This window comes from Oenanthe melanoleuca, chromosome 11 (assembly GCF_029582105.1).
Source record: "Oenanthe melanoleuca isolate GR-GAL-2019-014 chromosome 11, OMel1.0, whole genome shotgun sequence".
Classification (NCBI taxonomy): domain Eukaryota; kingdom Metazoa; phylum Chordata; class Aves; order Passeriformes; family Muscicapidae; genus Oenanthe; species Oenanthe melanoleuca.
The window spans coordinates 16,221,373-16,237,046 of record NC_079345.1 but is presented as its reverse complement, the minus strand read 5'-3'; positions in this window follow the sequence as shown (position 1 = coordinate 16,237,046).

Genomic DNA, 15,674 nt, shown 5'->3' with positions numbered 1-15,674 from the left:
AATTGCTTTTGGGCACAGTAATGCCATGCTCTGAATGCCTCTCAGAAAAATACCTTTTTTTTTTTTCAGCTTGCTTTGATGTGCCATGGTCACCACTCAGTGGGAACCCCCAACATCTGGGCTCCCCATCTTTCCCTGCCATGTTCAATGCACTGATGAGCACATTTTAAACAGTGATGTCTAAGGAACACCATTAAAACCTCAAAAGATATTTTACAGTAGGGAAAGTCACTTTTTACATGTACATGTTGCATTATACAATAATGTAAATGTTAAAAAAATTGGTAATTAAATTTAATTAATTAATTAATTAATTAAATGGAAAAAAAAACATATGCTTGTGCATTTCCTGCCCCAAGAGGCCAAGGCAAAGCAAGGTAGCATGGGATCTGGGTGAGATCCTTTCCTTGGCCTGCTGTCCCCATCCCTCAGCTCTGGAATCAGGAATCTGCCAGAGCATAAAACATTTCAGTGGTGAGTGATGAGTTGCCTGACTGAACAGAGAGAGGGGCAGCACATGATGAGGCACACATGATGAGGAAGACTTGAGGTTAATAAATAATCACAATAACTGAGGTGACACTCAAATAATGTCTGCAGAGGCAACAGAACAAGAGGGTCACTGGTTGATTAACAAACTACTTGGGGGCAGTTTGAAATATGCTTGGCTCAGGATATGCACAAAATATTTACATTTTTCATCCTTACCTATTAACCCCTGTTTTCCTCCTATGATGGTGCAGCCCCCTCTGTCATGCATTTCTTCCTGCATCCTTTCAAATTTCCTGATGTCAGGGTTGCTTTCTTTGTCTGAAAACCAGACAAAGCTACTGGAGCATTTGAAATAACTCCAGCAGTTTAACACCTGGTTCTGGAAGTACCTCTGTTATTCTGGCACAGCATGGCAAGGCCAGGGCAGGAGTAGCTGAGCCATCCCTTGCTCTGTTCTTGTGCCCAGCCCTGGGCTGGGATGCAGAGGGGGAGCTGACATTCACTCCTGCTGAGCACCATCAGCCTTAGAGACCAGGGGAAATGCAGAGCTCAGCCCTGGCAATGCTGGCAACAGAATCCTCTGGGCCAATTTGACTTTCAATTTAAAATATTGACATTATTGTATATCCACCTATCAACAAAATGCCTCCTGAGGGTGAATATCCTTTACTCCAAGCCCCATGTCACAGTCACCCAGCCCAGTCACACACAGTGGCATTTCACAGCTCCCACAGCTCCCCAAGGTGAGTCCAGGGAGCCTGTCAACCCCCTCCAGATTTAATTGGAATGTATTAAAAGCAAATCTTGTGCTTTCAAGGAGGTGAGCTGTGCTGAGTGTTGCCTTTGCCTGGAAAGAACAAGTGGCACAGGTTGATGAAGGACACGCCGTGCAGGGCTGGGTGCAGCACGACCTTCAGTGGTGACATTCAGACAGGAGAGACATTCAAACACTTGGGGTGAAGAGAAAGGGGACTTTGATTAGCAGCAAAGTAATGCATTGAAATTCCAAATTATGTAGGAGCCCGTGCAGGCGACAATTTGTCTTGTTTGTTTTTAATTTTAGATTCAATGTCAATGTGAGATTTTTAACTCTCTGCTTACAGCTCTTTATGCATGCAATTCTCTAATGTAATTGTGATATAATCCTCGATTTTATTAGGAGTTGAGTTAAAAGGCAGCAATGTGTTATTAGAATATTACCTTCACTGGCAAGGGGAGCAAGTTCCATGGAGCACCTTCAGGATGGAGAGGTGAAGCAAACACTGATGCTGAACCATCACCAACAGCCTGTGGGACCAAACTGGGAGGTTTGTGTCACAGCAGTGGCTGAAGGCTGAGCTGTTCCTTCTGCAGAGGGGCAGGTGAGGCTGGAGCTGTGCCAGCAGGTGTGACAGAGCTGCACCTGCACCCTCAGCTCTGCAGGGCCACACCCAGAGCTTCCCTGGGCTCTGGGCCCTCAACAGTGACAACAAATAAACTCTGATTTTACTTTTACTGCCCTAAAAAGCACAGGAACAAACAGCTGGTGAAAGACTTTCTGAGAAGGGCCGTTCACATCCTTCATTATGGGAATTGAAATCGTGACAGGCTCTGCTGGGCATGGTCCTTTGTAGCTCTTCAGCTCCCCTGGCCCAAAAAGTTGCACACAGTGCTGGCTTGAGATGCTAAACACCAAAATCTTTCTCTTTTTCCAGAGGCTTCCTTGTCCACAAAATCCATGCACTGGCATTCCAGGACATGGTACTGAGGGAGCTGCTTCATTCAATTCTGATCCCAAACAAACAGCTTGAGATTTCACGTTGGATAATTGGGCTTTACCTGTATTTTAAACAAAAATCCTTCTCCTTTTATAAACTGCTTGAGTTGGGAGACATGCAGAGCTTTTGCTGAAAGAAATGCATTAATCCTTTTAAGTTTGATAAAAGGTTCCTTTATACCATACTGTATAGTTTCCTGCTGTGGGACCACATTTGTGTAGAATCTCCATTTGTGGGAAAGAAAGATAGAGACTCCTTGTAATGGTTTGAAGGAAAGACTGATAAGGGAAAGTGCTGCACACCTGGACTTAAAATTGAACGAGACCCAGGGGAGGTTTAATGCATTGGAGTTAATGGACATGGTCTGACTATTTCCTTTATTTCCATTCCCCAGCTGTGCTCCCAGGAACTGTAGGTGCTCACCCTTTCTTTGGGCCCAGCACTGATCCTTTTCCAGGGCCATGGATCCTTGTTCTGCTGCTGTGTCCACTGCAGAGCCAAGTCCTGTGTCAGACTGTGACACTTTGCAATAATCTGCTGCCAAGGGGCAAAGAAAAATGCCTGGGCTCTTTTGTTCCAAAGCCAAACTGGCCTGGGTTTCTTTTGGCATTTCTGGTATTTTGTTATTCTGACCAGGCCAGTGCTGTATTCCTGACTCATTGTATCCCACACACCAGTGGTGACTAGTGTCAAGCCTTTTAGACTGTTGCTGTCCATTGATCAGCTATTATTATTATTATTTTATTTCTCTGTCTCTTTTTGTTTATAATACTTCACTTTTGTGCCTGCTCTGCCTTGCACTGAGCTGCTGCAGCCTCTCCTGCTCCCAAGTGGGACTCTTGGAAAAAGCATCCCTGTCCATTCCATCTTTTTTCATGATGAGCTCTCACAAATCTTAGAACAAGCTCCATCCAGTTTTGTCAACTGCTGCTTATTGCTAACACAAGGTATCTAAAAATCTCTTCTCTACTGCACCCTGAGGATCTCTGGAGGCTTCTCAAACACATCCTGTGTGTTCCTGAGCCCCCAGCACTTCAAACCTCAGCCTCACACACAGAACATGCAGCCACATCACAAAGTATTGCCCCTTCTAACTCAGTCTGGCCAAAATGAGACCTGGTCTGGCAAATCCTCTTGAAGCTTAGAGCTGAAGAGAAAGTCAGTGTTTTTCTGTACAAAGATATTCAATTTATTGTATTCTAGATAATATGGTATTATGTACACATTCTCACTCCCCATTAAATGGGTCCACAGCATTATTTATGAAAAAAGGGGAATTGTGACTTCATAAGAAGACAAACAGACAAATAACAAGATGCCCTTGTTTATACACTGAGGGATGGCTGGCACAATAATTACATTAAAAAACTCTGAGGATCAAAAATGATTTTGTAATGTCCATTTGGGGAATAGTTCAGAATGCCCCAGGAAGCTGAGCTGCTGCCAGCTTCCACACATGTTTTGGGTTCTGTTCCTTCTGCTGGAGGCTGGGAAAAATAGAACAGGTAATATGGATTTATTTTTTTTTTTAATCTAAATGGTAAGTTCATGTGAGCTACGTCCTGTTTGAAAAGTGTTATGTAAAACCAAAAAAAAAGAAAAAAAAGTGATGGTTTAAGTGTTTGAAGAAGGCAGAAGTGTTAATAACAGGCAGCATCAAAGCCTGTGGTGACAATGTCCAAGAATTTATAAAGAAACCTGCAGGTGGATCTTCAAATGCAGAGAAATCTGCATTTTGGGCATCTTCAGGTACCCTCAGATGCTTTGTAAGTATACAAAAGGTGTCATTCCTTCATAAGGTGAAATTGCATGGAAATATTTCTGAGGTGAAACATGAATATTCATAGGGACTATTTTAAAAATACCTCCAACCCACCAAACTCCCTGGGACCCACCCACAGGAGGTGTGGCCTCCTGCCTTTAGGAGAAATGTCCTTTCCCCACAGATATTAATCATGCTGACTGATGTTGTTTAGAGTGTTGGATCCAGCCCTCCTTAGCAGCACAAATAAATTCAGTCCTTGAAGGTGATGCCAACAGACTGATGGCCTTATCACTGAGATGGCAAAGTTCTGCCTTCAGCCTTTTCCCTTTAAATCTTTGCAGCTGAAAATGTGACTCCAACAAAATGAAATTAACATTACACATGAAAAAGTCCATTTTGTCAAAATGTGATCCATGAGGGAAAGTGAATGAATTTCAAAAGCAATAAGCTGGCTTGGTGTTTAAGGGGTTTTTAATTATTAAAACCTTGTGGGATATACATTTTTGCACCATTCATTGAACTGTGGGTGCAATTCATTTAATAGGCACACATTTTACCGGGCAACTTATGCCACCAGGAAAGGATTTCAAGCCTCAGCCAAGTAGAAAATCTATCCCAAGGTGTCTGTGTTGCCTGGTGAAAGAGGAGATTTAAACAGTCAGATACAAGCTGACTGTGAAAGCACCTACCACTAATGTAAAGCTATGCAGTTCTTAAATGATGCTGACAACCCTCACAAACCTTTAAATAGCCATTTCCAAGCTGGCACATCTAAATTGCAGGAAAACAAAGTAATCACTCAAGGAATTCTTTGCAAATTAAAACAGTTCCTTCTTGTTGCTTTGTGTTTTGGAGCTTCACAAACAATAATACAGCTTCAGAAGCCATTTGCCTGTTTCTTTTTGTACCAAGTACTTTTTCTGCAAAAGTAAATACTCTGTCAGTAATGAAAAGAAATTGGTGGTGCATAATGCAAAGCACAAACAAAAACTGTACATTTTATAGCTGCTTCAAGAAATAAATAACATATTTGTGCCTATCTTATTTTTATGTAAAATAAGACAAGAAGTTACTCCTCCTATCACTTGTGGCCCACTGTAACTGCCTGAATGACACCTTTGTGGGGTTTGTATTTGTGTAAAAGCCTAGTTCAAGGTCAGGGGGATATTGTGTGCTTACAAACAATCCAGAGTTTGTGCTCTGTCCTGCTTTGAAGACCAACTTCCACTTCTTCCTTTTCACAGCTGCTCCCTGGTGCTGAGGTCACAGCACACCAGAGTAGCAGGAAAAGACTTCCACATTTATTTAATTTGAATTTTAATAATTTTAGGCTCTATTTCCATTTTTAAGAGCCTGCCAGAGCTCCAGAAGCATCTGGGCAATGCTCTGAGGCAGAGGGTGGGATTGTTGGGGTGTCTGTGCAGGGCCAGGAGTTGGACTGGATGATCCTGTGGGTCCCTTCCAACTCTGGATATTCTATGAAAATAACACTCCTTTCTGTGAATAACTGGTTCCATCCTTGGTTATGTATATGAAAACAGTCAGCATTAAAGTTGCAAAGTTAAAAAATAAGTATATCTTCTGAGAGGGACCAATCTGATTCTTATTTACGACTCAACATATTTTACACACAAGGTGAAATATTACTTGAGGGGCTGTACAAGTGCTGGGATCCCTGTCCTGGGGAGACTTCACCTGACAAGCAGGGGAGAGAAAGCTTCCACCACTGGGATGCAAGGGTGTACCCAAGAACTTCATTGAACAAAAGTGTTCTAGCCATTGTAGCATATGGAAAGATAAATCCATACATTTTTTGGTCAGGTCCAGTTGTGTGAAGAAAACTGTCATTGTGAAGAGTTAAAATGGGATATCAGCTGTGCTGGAACATTGTCTGGCAGGGTTAAAATTACTGGGATAATAAGCAGGAAGTGTTACATCAGAATATGGATACTGGGAATATTGAAGGTCTCCAAAACAGGAGACAGGAGCCAACTCTTATCAAAGTGAACAATCTGGGCTGTAAGATCCATGTGCAAACAATCATAAATAAAGTGAAGTGTGTGTTAGCTGTCTAGAGGCTGCACTCTGTGGAGCCTCACAGGGGATGGGCAGGCAGTGTTTCCTGCAAAGAGGAGATGTGTGTGTGGGTCCAGGCTGGCTCTGTATTCACTGACTGACCCTGAGCTCTCCAGCAGCAGAGAAAAGGCAGGACATGGCATCATTTGGTGACTTTCCCTGAGCTAATGTTTCAGAGCAGTGGCTATTCCATTCCTGCACTAAGAAAAGGTCCAGGAGCCCTGGGCTCTGGGCTATTTCCAACCCCAGTGTAACTGCAGCAGCTCAGAGCAGGAATGGCAGTGACTCCCACTTCACCTTTCTCTTTTGCATTCCTGGCTGCACTCACAGGAGTTTGTCTCAGAGAGCTTACCTTGCCAGGAAGATGAAAAACAGAGAGCAGGAAGTAGGAGAGGCATTTTATGGCATGGCCTTCAGCCCTTTATTTTTGAAAGGATTCTTCCTGCAATTTATGTCAGTTTGAGTTAGAAGTGTGTGTTAGTTCTGCCCTTGAGATGTGGTGCAAGTACTGATGATAGCAAATATTCATCTCTGGCAAACATTTCACTGAAATGAGGGACTGACAATTTATTAAAGCTAATTTCCAAAGTCACATCCAAATCTCTCCCCATTCATTCAGCAAAACCTGCAGTAGTTTAAGTTAAATGCCAATACACAAACCCTTTTAGCATTATTGCTCTGTTCACTGGGGGGACCCCGTAATGAAACAAATGGATTTTTAAAGATGTGCATTACAAAGAACACAGTAGTATTGCTGGGGAAGCCTGGAATGGAGGACAGGTTATTAAATTAATAATGCCAATAATTGCATCAGCTGCTGTCTCTTGAATAGCCTCCTGATGTGATACAAGGTTCAGCAGTGGGGCTCAGGGCAGCATTCTCTCTTCCTCTCTCATTTGGTGTGCACAGCAGATGTTGCTGGAGCTCCTGAGCTTCTTTCTCCCTGTAGCTGACCTAAGGAGCAGCTCAGAGCTCAGGACAGGGAAACCACTCAAGTCTGAGCCTAAATCCTCCCACAGGTCTCCCAGTGCAAGCCAAATTCCCTGCTGCCACTGCTAAACTGTGATTGACCCCCAGACCCAGCATAAAGCCATCCTCTTAGGTATGTATATTTTATGATACAGTACATTTACCTCTGCATTGTCATGCAGGAATGGCTGTCAAACATTAGGTAAACTACATGCTTGGAAGGTTTTTTCAGTGGAAATCATGTGCTGGAAATAAAATTGTTTTATTGCTGCTAGTAGTTAAAAATCTGTCATCAGTTTGAAAGGGACAGAATTATGCTTCTGAGAGAATATGGCTCTCCAGATGATGCCAGAAGAACAATTTTAAACTTTTTTGATAAAGACACTTGCAGAAACCCATGCAGATGATAGTAACAGTGATGATAAGCTGGCAAGAGACTTGTTTTTCTTATATGGTGACATATTGCATTTTTTATATGGATGGGGATACAATTTGACATGATCCATTTGGCCATCTTCATTAACAGCCTAGTATGGCAACAGAAAAATGAAACACTGCAAATGTGTAATGAAAGATAAAACAGTAGGTAACTTCTGATAAGCATATTATGGCTCATCCATCTTGAGCAAACCTGAGTTTATGAACTTTTCTCCAGCAGCAGGGGCATAAGTGCTCTGACTAATAATAACAGAAGTTGAGTTCAATTGCTCCCTTCACAGAAAAGATATAATTCAAAATTATCTGAACCAATGAACCTGCTTCACATTGCATTCATTTTCAAAACCACTTTTTGAAAAGCCACATCCTGAACCTGAACATTATCATCTTCAGCCACTAATCTCCATTTCAAAAGCCCTGAGCTGAGCAGTCCAGGACCATCAGTGTAATTATTGTATATATGTTTCTATTGACACTCTCCAGGCTTTTTTCAGCAAGTGGATTTGAGCTGAGTGTGTATTGTCAAGGTTGTTACTTCTTTGGTTGCTGAGAGGTGTGTGATGGTTCTTCTCAGAAAAGAACAAAAGAACTTGTCCTTCTAAAGGGATACACATCCCCACCGAGCATTTTTTTAAACTAGATTTTCTTGCTGGAGATATAATTAACATGTCACTGAACTGTCCTTGGTGTGTCCCTTGGACTCACAATGCATCACATGAGATAAACTCAGAGTGTCACCTGAATGATTGTGAGGCTGTATTGTGTGACATTTTAAATTGAGAAGGCTGGATATGTGTGGCTGCTCTTTTTTTTTTTTTTTTTTTTTTTTTTTCCTTTGGAAGAAGAAACAAAAATCAATTTACAAGCAGCAAATATTTTCTTTCGTAGTGAGGACACCTCTGGCCCTAATTTGGGCAGCTGGCCAGACAGCAGCTACTAGCTGAGATTTATAGCTGCACTTTAATTTCCTTGAGTAGCATGCACACAGATTATCCTGTTTGAGCACAGATTCTGCTCCTGTGGGGAGCCATGGTGCAGTTAATTGGGCATGGCATTTGGAGGCAGGAGAGCTGCTCCCACTTCTGATTCTGGGACTGACTGTCACTTCAGGAAAGGCACTTTGTGTCTGAGTGTCTGAACACCAGTGTGCCTTACCAATAAATTCCTCAATAAATGAGCAATTAAAAAGTTTTAACACCAAATAACTCTGACCAGCAATTTCAATGCAGATGTATCATTCTCTGAATATAGCTAATTATTATCCCAGTGTCAGCCTTTGCCTCTTCCCCTCTTTACTTTCATTTGCTTTGTCATTTTCTAGCTGTACTTGAATGTTCTGGCTCAGCTCCTGTTAAACTCAATTTTTAAGTGGACCTGTACAGTGAATTTTGTAACACTTTAAAGACATTCTGGGCTTGGGCAGCTGGGCCAGGTGCATTTTCTGCCAGGATTAGGATTATTTTATGCCAGTCCAGGATTAGAGGCATCCTTGCTGCAGCACACACAGTGCACTGGAAAACGATGCTGCCCCAAACAATGAAACAGTTGTGGCACAAAAAAAAAGACTCTGGGGTGTTTATTGTCTGCTTAACTGCAGAGATTAAGGTGATCAAACATTGCTGGTCTTTTATGGCTAGATGCAAAATTTTAAACAATAATAGCATCATTGCAATAGAAATAAATATTCAGTGGGAATTTTTCATTGAAGCAAGAATGCAATTAGTTTAAAAATTTTTGGTGCCAGAATGAAAGGACAAAGTGTAAACTGAAGGTAGGAGAGAAATTCTGTCCCCCTCTGTGGCTTATGTCTTTAAGAAGATTTTTTTTGTGTAAGTCTAATTTCATTTTCCTCTGTGTCTTATGAACTATTATAGGTGAAAGCCAGTAAATATTGCTTACAGCTTGAGAAACAAGAAAATCAAAGTCATAATCATTTATAAGAGCCTTTTAGTGGCACTTCTCATTTGGCTGTTGGTTCTTCATGCATTCACCACTGTTGGGAGCTTAATCTTTGCTTTGGGAAGGGCTCACATCCTCTGGGTTTCTTTGTGCCTTTTGATTGCACTGGAATTCTTTATAGGAAAAAAGAATAAAAAAAAATATTGGCCACACTCTGTGCACTGTCTCTTAAAGGAATTGCAACTTGACCAGGTACTGAGTGTGTTTGCTTTACCCTTTACAGCCCGTGAATCAGGAGCATCCCAAAATACCATCTTTGCAAAGCTATTCCAACTCTGAATTGAATTAATTGTTAAACATTTCCCCACCTGTTGTGAACCAGTTATCTCCTGGATGCTGCTGGGAGAACCCAATAAAGGGCAGCTTGGCAAGATGGTTCTCAGCATCTCTGCTGCTGTTTGCCTGGACACAACCAAAACTGGCTGCTGTGCTTCTCCTGTTGTTTTGGTGTTGCTTGTCCTTTACTAAGGTTGGTTAAACATTTTCCTAAAAACAACATGCCTGATTTTCACACCAATTCTTGTCTGAAAGCTGCCCACCCTCCTTTATTTTCCATGGGTAAAACAAGACTAAATAGTCATCAAGATTTGCTTTTCAAAATATTATTTCCATTGAGCTGGTATTTATTATCTTAAAATTTCATTGGGAGGGATAAAAGAAAATAATTTCTATTGAAATTCAATATTAATGACACTATTAAGCATAATAGATCTGATTAGATGACAGTGGTTCACATGAGAGGTGGACTGGCCTATCAGTTATCTTTTTAGCAGGCTAAATACTGTGATTTAAGAGCTCTGATGAAGGTGGGACATAAGCAATTGTATTGGGACAATAACAGGGAAATTTCAGGGAAGAAAGAAAAATGATTTTATAAGAATCTCAGGAGGAAACCTCACCAATATTCATAACAGCTCTCAGTAGGAACTCCTGTGCTGATTCAGGTTGTTGTTGCTATAATTCCAAAGTTTGAAGTTGTATGATACAATCTGATAAAGACGTGGTGTTTTGGGGAAAATGAGAGAGGAGTGCTGGTGTAGGAGAGCTGTCACATTAGCTGCAATTTTTTGCCCATACTCTGAGCACTGAAACCTCAAAGAAGTGATCAAATGCCAGAAATAATGCAGCTGTGATGTTTTGTTGGTCACAAAACCTTCTTTGCAGAGATTCCTTGCACGATTCAAACCTTCCCTGACCTGTGCACTGCAAAATTATATATATATATACAATTCATTTTGTTGATCTAAAGTCTAGCTTGGCAGGAACTGCAATCCAGTATTTTCATTGTAATTGTTATATTTTTCTAAACTTCCACGTGTCACTGGAAATTAAGTGAAACTGGGATAAATGGCTTTGTCAACTGCACAATCCTTAAGTAAGTTTAATGCTCACCACTGCCATTGGCATTCAATATCACTAGATATTTTACCTTGCATAATCACTGATGGACATTGATTTTGTCTTTGCTCTTCACAGCACAGCGAAATTAATGTGAAAGTCAGAGTTAAATGAGTCCCAGTGCTGTCCTCCACTCTGCTGAGAGTACATTCCAGACACTGGAGAACTGGCAACCAGCTCGAACCTACAGTGTCTTGTGTTGCAACAATTAATGGAAATGAATAGTCCTCAGAGGGGGGATTCAGGTTACCTTTGAATCAGCTTTAGAGGTTACACTCCTGAAGCAGACAACGAGGTTAATATGTGATACTTTATGAACTGAGCAATTCTCTTCTTTAAATTAAATTATAAACTTTAGTTCTTTTCTTTTCCTCTCTGAAAATTATGCCAAGTCACTTGTAAAGTGTTAGCAATGAGAACTTATATTCTTATAAAGTTTAGGGACAGAAAAATATTATGTACTTAATAGTCTGCTTTTCTACTCTTAATGAAGGGGTTGGCAAAGCAATACTCGCTCTTCTATTTTTTTCTTCTCAGTCTAGAGCAGTTTTTCAGGCTTCATTTATGTCATAATCACATCACACAGCACAAAATCCATGGTGGCTGTGAGGCCAGGGCTGGGCACGTGGATACAGCAGCCAAATACATCAGGAAAAACAGGATCTAACTGGGGGCAACATGTGGCTAACAGCTTTGGAGTCATGCTCAACAAAGGGACAAACTTCTGCTCTGCTTCTCTGCTCTAGGGGTGGATGGATTGGCATTCTGTCAGCTGCAGGGGCTGCCCCAGCACAAATCAAACCAGAGAGCAGCAATCCATGTAGGAATTTCACAGCTGCTTTGTGGGGAGCACATGTGTTGGGAAGAATAGATTAAAAGTGGAGGAATGGGTCAAGAGTGGAGGAATGGGTCAAGAGTGGAGGAATGGGTTAAGAGTGGAGGAATGCGTTAAGAGTGGAGGAATGAGTTAGACTTGGCGGACTGGGTCAAAAGTGGAGAGGAACGGGTTAAAAGTGGAGAAATGGGTTAGCTGTGGAGGAATGGGTTAAAATTGGAGAGGAATGGGTTAAGAGTGGAGGAATGGGTTAAGAGTGGAGGAATGGGTTAAAAGTGGAGGAATGTATTAGATGTGGAGGAATGGGTTAGATCTGGAGGAATGTGTTAAAAGTGGAGAGGAATGAGTTAAGAGTGGAGGAATGGGTTAGACATGGAGAGGAATGGGTTAAAAGAGGAGGAGTGTGTTAGATGTGGAGGAATGGGTTAAAAGTGGAGAGGAATAGGTTAAAAGTGGAGGAATGGATTAAAAGTGAGGGAAAAGGTTAAAAGTGGAGGAATGGATTAGATATGGAGGAATAGGTTAGACATGGAGAAGAATGGGTTAGAAGAGGAGGAATGGGTTAGAAGAGGAATGGGTTAGACATGGAGAGGAATGGGTTAGACATGGAGAGGAATGGGTTAGAAGAGGAGGAATGGGTTAGAAGAGGAGGAATGGTGACTACCCACGTGAGCAGCAGCCAGTGACCCTCTGCATGGACTGTGTTTAAGGTGCCTCTGTCTCCACTGCCCTGGGTTGCTCTGGGAATCCCCCAGCCCGTGGGGCAACACAAATAAATTCACTCTTTGCTTTCAGTCATGAGTTTGTGGTTGCTGCCTGTGCCAGCTCACACAATTATGAGATGGTAATTAATATTCAGGGGCAGGTACAGAGGGGTGCAAGTGTGCAAAGCAGCTGTTCTGCCCCATGCTATCTCTGCACAGATGCTCTAGGCAATGGTGGAAAGGGTCCTTAGGACTGATTCTCAATATTGCCATCCAAGACAGGTCAAAAATTATAAATCAGTTCTCCAAAGGCTGTGAGATTTAGGAAAGAAAGGCAGAATGGTTTTAGAATTTGAGGCTCCTCTCTGCTTTGTCAGCACATAAAAATATGTTTGTCATCCCAGGTAACCATTCCATGGGATGTGGCCCTGCTCTCCTGGAGATACCTGAACACCTGCCTGCCCATGGGAAGCAGGGAATTCAGTCCATGTGCTTTTGCTTTCCCCATTAAACTGTCTGTAGCTCAGCACAGGGGTTTTCCAGCTTTTACCCTCATGATTCCCTCCCTGACCCCACTGGGGGGGACTGAGTGAGCAGCTGTGAGAGGCTGGGGCTGGCTGGGGTTAAACCACAACAACCTAGGAAGAAAACAACAAAAATTTAAAAAAATAAAAGCAAGGAAGAAAGGGTTTGGTAGTGCAGCTCTTGCAGCAGGTTATCTCTGATTCTGCTTTTTCTGCCTTCGTGGTGCTCAGGTATTTTCTTTGCTACTATCAAAGGACCATTCCTTATACAAAAGCACTGGCTCAGGATGGAGCAGGGACTCTTGCAAGGACTTTTATCCAGCACAGGAGGCAGCCTCAGTTCTGAGAGGAAAACCTCTTCTGCAGGGAAACTTCAATTATGAGAAAGAGAGAGAGAAAGGGAGAGAGAGAGAGAGAGAGAAGAAAGAAAGGAAAGAAAGAAAGAAAGAAAGAAAGAAAGAAAGAAAGAAAGAAAGAAAGAAAGAAAGAAAGAAAGAAAGAAAGAAAGAAAAAAAAGAAAAAGAAAAAAAAAGAAGAAGAAAAAGAAGAAAAAGAAGAAAAAGAAAAAAAAGAAAAAGGATCTCAGTGTGATACAGCACAACACAGCACTGCAGAAAACATCCTGCCTGCAGGAAGCACAGGAGCACTGGAATACATGGGATAGAACCTCTGCTTTCAAACTTCACTTCTTGTTCCTGACAACTCCTACTTTGGCAGAAACTAATATGAGGTGACAGAATATTTCAGTCACTGATTTCTGCCTGCTGCCTGCACAGGGGAGGGAAAACTTAGCATAGCACCATACCCAGCTTCCAAAGTTCCACTGAATCTCTCTCTCTATTTTATTTTTTAGTTTTCAAACTTCTCTACAAGTAAATGATTGGAAAGTTAGTGATATGTGCAAAGAACATTTTTTCAATTAGCAATGCCCATTAGCTGAATGAGCATGAAGGGCTGATATTTTTCCCCCTGAATTAGCAGGTACACATGTGGAATTTGGGCTATAAATCATTACTTAATAATTCACTAGAGAATAAATAGGACATAAAAGATAATTAGAGATTTGTACCACTTGCCTTCACCTTAATTATGAATGAAAGATATTTGGCATTGTCTGCAGGACTGTTAAATTTTGTTATATTGAGATGGGTCTGGAAGAGGAAGATACAGCAAAGTCATTTTGTGAAAGAATATAGCTTCTGGCAGAGTGCATCTTGTACATCATTGCAGGAGAGGTATCCAACAGTTATGATCTTAAAATCTAAATGCAATGTGCTGGACCAGGAATGGTGAACAGGTTTGTTTTGCTGTTTTAGTAATGACCTGTTGCCTGGCTCACAGAAATACATATGCCAGCCAATTTCACTGGAACAAAATTAATATTATATCTCCATGCTGTAATAATAGTTAACTTTGGCAGAGCAGAAACTGTTGAATATTCTTTCCCATTCCAAGATTTGCTGGAGATACCTGGAGATAGAGAGTGTACCAGTCATTGAAATTCACCATGGATTTGAATGCTCTGCTGTAACATAAGCCAGCACAGTGGGAAACACAAATTTTTCCTTACTTAGGTTTTGTTAACTTTAAAACAAGAGACAGACTTGCAGTCCTGCTCTGCTCCTTTTGCTGCTGTTTAGCACCCAGAATTCTCCCTGCACACTACTAACTGTGCACTAACTTTTCCTGTTGCTGCTCACATCCTGTCCCAGCTCAGGACACACATCAAAGAGCCCAGAAAGCCTCTTGCTCCTCACCAAGCACTGGTGATGGAATGCCCCATTGCCTGAAGAAATTACAGAAATTACAACTTCCACCCTGCCTTTTCTTCTAAAACCCAAACCAGCCCTACCCACTCCAAGGACCAGGGACAACAACAGAGTACAGGTGCCATGAGCTGGCTGGGGTGGTGTATTATCTCCAGGTGTGCTGGTCTAGTGAATATAAATTAATGTGAATGTGAACTTTCAGCCCAGAATTCACCACTATTTTTATCCAAGATGGACAGAAAAAAATCTTTGAGTCATCTGCAGTCATGCTGTCACTTCCCATAAATAGTGAGGTGCAGAAAAACCCCACCCACCCCTTTCTGCCCTAGGTCTGTGTTCAGCAACACATTCCCTGCTTTCCTTTAGTTTGTGAGACCAAAATCTGCTCCCTCAGCTCTGCACATTTGTGGCCATGCTCCTCCAACCACACAGTCCATGTCAGAAAAACCCAAACTTCTGAAAAGTGCCAATCTTTCCAGGTGCTGCCTACTTCAGTGAAAGGACAGAACTTTGAACAGAGAGTGGGGAGACAGTGGCAGATGGGAAGATCTGGAATGCTGCACTGCCTTTCACTCTTGCCTCATCAGAAATAGCCCACTGAACTCCAATTTAGCTGCAGCTTTCCTCAGAACTTTGGGTTAGACCCAAACAGACTGAATTAGAGTGTATCAGCCTGGAACAAAGACAAGCCAGGCCATCATCTGAGAAGATTAAGAAGAGCCTTTCTGCTGGCTGGAGATGAAGAATTTTCTCCTCATGATTTTGCCAGCACAGAGGCAGGGTGATGCCCAGCACAAACCAGTACCAATTGCTGCTTTACCTGCAACCCCCCAAATGGGTGAGTTGTGACTATGCACAGGTTCTCTAAAACATGTTACTTCTGTCAGGCTCTGATTCATTGAGATTTTCCTGATGTTTTTCAGTTTACTTATTTATGACTCAGACTGATGTCTGGAGTTCGTTGAAGTGGCACAGGCAGAGCTGAATA